Genomic DNA, 5,000 nt, shown 5'->3' on the forward strand with positions numbered 1-5,000 from the left:
CCCTCTCTCGCTTTTTATTTTTCTCTAAGACAGAATGATTATATACAATTTTAACTTTTTCTTACAGGTAATATACTAGGTCCTCCCAAAACAATACAAGGAATGTGATGGCGCCTCTCCCAATTTTCATTTTTTTCGGTCCTTCTCTCGCTTTCATGCATGGTTTCTCCTCTTGCTGTGTGAGATGCTGGTCTCTTTCCTTTCTACATGGTTTATGGGTCTCGACTTCCTTCATAGGGCTTAACGAGGACTCTCTCTCTTTACGTCGAATATGCTCTTCTTGCCTGTAATATGCCGGGGCTTGGTCTTCCCTCTCACATGCAATAGGCTGGGATGGGTTGGGGGTGGATGCCTTTCTTGTGCGGTGTGTCCTAGGATCTCTGCTCTTTTTGGTGGGATGTGGTGAGAATTCTGCCCTTTTACTAGAATTCGATTACGGTTTAGATATTTCCTTCGCTTTTTATACAGTGTGTATTTTATTATTATGCAGTGCTTTGATTTCCATTTTTTTCTTTGTTTTACTACTTAAACTTAATGCATGTATATTTTCCTCATCATATCTTCTACAATTCAAGTAGTTTTTGGTGTATAAGCAAATATGACGGATAGACTTTAGGGGAAAGGTTAAAATCGATCAAATCGGCGGAAGTCTTGTAGATTTTGTTCATCTTTGTATAACTGGCTGTATTACTACGATATTTTTGGAAGAAGGGGTCAAAATGGAAAAAAATGACATGGATATCCTTTGTTTTGCTAAACTATTCTCATTAACTTTAGAAGTACGTTCATTCCAATTTTAGAGGATCTCACAACTATAGAGAGATATAACATGAATCGGCCAAATATTACATGAGCAAGGTAGTGGTTTTGCGAAATTAGGGTTAATTTTCTGAATTATGGAAAACATGAGATATACAATTTTCTTAACCTATGACTTAAATTTCAGTATAATAGAAGAAACCCAAGATATTTTTACCTGAGAGATGACCGAAAACAAGGTAATTTTTGAACATCTCCCAAAGAATTGACTTTTCTTTGAGGGGTTAGTGGCGGTGGGGAACAAACCTTACAGTCATTGGTTGTCACATCCCCCCCCCCCCTGTAGATCCACTGCTGATAGAGAAACGAGGCAACACCTCAGCGTTTTGATGTGTCATTTGCGTCATAAAAGTGAGGATACTGATTTTCTTTATGATTATGATGTCGGCTGTATGTCCAAAATAAACAAAAAACAGTACAATTTGGAGCTAGTCCTAAGCCGGGAGGAGACGGGGAATGACCCGATAGGGCATTCAATCATCTAAAAAATTATGTTGAAACACTATATGAAGTGTGGCTAGATATTTGGTGGATCTAGAGCAGGAGTCGGCAACCTTCTGAGCATAGTGTGCCTGTTCATAATTAATGCCTTCTTATTAATAACCTTGCGTGCCAGTTTTTCAGCACTGCATACCCAAGTGTATTTTCCTGCATATGCATAACAGAAATGTAATATTTATGTAGCATTTAGTATTCTTTGTAACGAAAAATGTGTATGTTTTATAATTTTAGATTTATACTCACCATATTAGTATCTAGACATACAGAGCTTCAAACAACCCTCAGAGTAATCTGCTGTATATAGATCCAATTGCTGATAGCAATGCCATGGCTACTTTCTTCTTGCAACTGAATTTATCAGACAGTGGTGTCAGGGAACTTATTGTGGAGGCTGCATGGTCCTTCGCAGTAGTTCCCAATATTTCTCGATTTTAAAATTTAGCTAACAATAATAATAAAACTTTGTCTCTGTTTCTGTCTCTCTCTCTTTCTCTCTATTTGTCTGTCCGTTTTTATGTCTGTCTTTCTGTCTGTCTCTCTCTTTCTCTCTCATATTATTTTGCTATTTAACTTTTTCTTTGCTCCTCTGAATATCATAGCGTGCCATAGACAAGTGCTCTGCGTGCCAAGTCTGGCACTCGTGCCAAAGGTTGCCGGCCTCTGATCTAGAGGTTAGGTAGTTAGTGAAGCCCCCTCCATGTATTTTTTTAAAAGGATTGATGATATATCACTTGTATCCAGTAAAATTTAAAGTGAAACAGGACTGACAAGAATTATTTGGGGGCCGGTTACCAGTTGTAGGACCTGTAGAAGTGTACGCATACCACGTGTTTAGTTGTGAACTTTATTCATTTTGATATACATCCTCTGGCATACGCGATATCTCACTAGTCTGTTACACAATAAACCTTGAAGGGAACGTATCACACACATGTTTTCCATTGCAGGTTACAGTCCAGCAGAAAAGAAAACGGATCATAACGGACCAACTAAACAAAATCGACACAAAATAATGATATGTATTGCACTACAGTGGCATGTAGTGTTAGAGGTTAGATCTTGATTCAGCCCCTCATTTATTTGACCTTCCCCCACCAATGTGACATTTCAATAGCGCCCAAATGGGAGTGTAAGCTTAAAAAAAAAAAAAAAAAAAGTGAAAACACCCACTATACAAACAAGATTTGTTGGAGAACTTTCCATCTGTATACTCATTTCTCGGTAAATCGACCGTGGTGTCTCTTTTTGTTGCTATTCAAGGAAGTAGATATAAGGCAGCATAGCTTAATCTGCTACATGTCAGCGGCGGTCACAGTCAATGAAGGCTGATTCCACCACAATATACCGTTCATACGCTCCCTTATATTTGTTAATTTATCATCACAGTATTTTTATTATAATGTTCTTTATATAGATTAATTTTGTTGGTGCATCTGGAGTTAAGAGATTCTCAGTTGGTAATTTGATTTTCAAGAAGATTGTTTTTCCCTTCTTTAGTAATGTTAGAGTAAGGAGTGAGAGGAGGATGGGGTACAGTGAAGGAGGTGGGGCATCAGAGTCTGGGTAGGATGAGAAGGGCTGTGGAGTATGTGAGGCTGAGGTTAATGAAAGTAAATGTGCTAGACATCAAGGTTATATACCGCTTTAATAAATGGGTAATGTTAATGTTTCAAAGCACCATGATAAAGTATAGTGGCGAAAAGGGTAACAATGAGTCAACAATTAGGATAAGAGTTAGAGGCTGAACAGCACTATTGAGTAGCAAGGTAGCGAAAAGGGGTAGAAAGGGGGAGCTGATAGGGTATTGTATAAGGTAAGGGTTGTTAAAAGGGGGAAAGTGTTAAGAGGGAAGGGCGATTAGATGAAATGGAAGATATTCATGCATCTGAGGAAGGACAATAAGTTTTGAAAGGAAAAGGTAGGGGATTCCGAGTCAGATAGGTTTGGGGGATCGGGGAAGAGAGAACAAATGAGTAAAAGCACAGGTACGGGTTGCTGTAAAAGATATATAATTGTATGGAGCTAAAAGAGGAATATGATAAAATGGGATTGACCAAGGGGAGATGGAAGGTTTTATATGCAATTTATTGGTGGTAAGGCTAGACCATAAAGACTGCCAGCGGGCGAGGAGGAAGGTTTTAAAAGTGGGGGTAATAGTCAGGAACTTGTATATGTGAAAACCTGGGTATCCAGCAAAAACCGACAGTTTGTGTATTATGGATAGATGGACTAGTTGGTCGTGAATCTTGCGGGAAAGTTGATTGATTGTACAGACAGCATGAAAGATAATGAGTTTTTTGAGTCGGTGAAAATTGCAAAGGATGAGGAAGGGAGGGAAGACATGCTGTAAGGACGCTGGAGTCAGATGGAAGTCGAAATTTGAAAGCATGGGAAGAATAGAATACAGCAATTCCAGCGCCGGAGAGGGATTAGGAACCATCTGTATGAATGTTGAAGGAGTGGGTTGAGGTATGATCGAGAAAATGAGTGGGAAGCACAGAAGGGGTGAGCTGATTTCCATGTATCAGGGAAAACAAAGATGCAAATATGGGAGGAAGGTACAAGTCAAGATGGGTATTTATTAACAGAAATAGGCAGGAATCGGAGATGAGGAAAGGCAGAATGGGAGAGAAGTGCTTCCCAGCGGACAGAGAAAGGAGTAGGTAGGCGTAGAGAGGGGGGAGGTTAAAGGTGGGAAGAAGGGATTGAGTGACACTTGATTTAAAGAGAGAAAACTGATGAAAACGTGCACATCTCCGGAGAGAGAGAAGGGCACGGCGTCGAGAGAAGGATGGTAGGTCTGATTCAACGTATAGGCTCTCAACTGTAGAGGAGTGGAGGGTACCTTGGGCTAAGTGTAGACCGCGACAATGGATAGCATCAAGGTAAGTAAGGAGAGAGAGGTAGAGTCAGAAGAGTAGACATGGCAGCCATATTGAAGAGAGGAGAGGGCTAGTGTAGTATGAAGATGGGAGCAGAGTTTCTGAAACCAGAATATATGAGAAAGAGTCTGTTGGTGGCGGCGTTTTTTTTTATGTATATTTGGTCTCTGCAGGAAAGTTCGGAGTCAAATAAAGATTTGCATGAGGAGCGGAAGTGGAGTGGGATGTCATATTAAGAGGGGAGGGTGAGGACCTTTACGTGATCAAGAAAAAAAAAAAAAAAAGAGATGAAGAAGGAGTTGGAGGTAGAAAAGCGAAAGCCATGGTTACTAGCCCAAGAAGAGTTTAAAGATATTGCAGACTGAATTAGTTGACAGAAACAGGTATGGAAGGGGCCGAGGCATACAAGGATGATCAGATACCTGGTGGTAGTACCGAGACTAAGCCGTTTACAGCTAGAAAGAATAATGTGGGACACCTTCAAATTTGAGGAAAAGATGGTCAAGTTGAAAAAGAAAATTGAATTTGGAAGATACGATTGGAAAGGAAAGATTTCATGAATACACTCATTTTCCCTCGTATGCCATGAGATGATAGCTGCTTACGAATGTGGTATCGCCATGTAGTATCATATATCCTTTCTAGGGTCGAAGAAAACAGCCAATATGGAGTTATGGCGTGCAAATGCAGATGTGATGTAATTTTCAAAACGTGAAAGTGGGCCAGCTGTGCTGCGAGCACGGCGGAATCCAATTTGGAAGAGAGAAGGCTATAGAAAAGTTTTCAGTTCTTCAAATA

Source organism: Penaeus vannamei, chromosome 39, assembly GCF_042767895.1.
Source record: "Penaeus vannamei isolate JL-2024 chromosome 39, ASM4276789v1, whole genome shotgun sequence".
Classification (NCBI taxonomy): domain Eukaryota; kingdom Metazoa; phylum Arthropoda; class Malacostraca; order Decapoda; family Penaeidae; genus Penaeus; species Penaeus vannamei.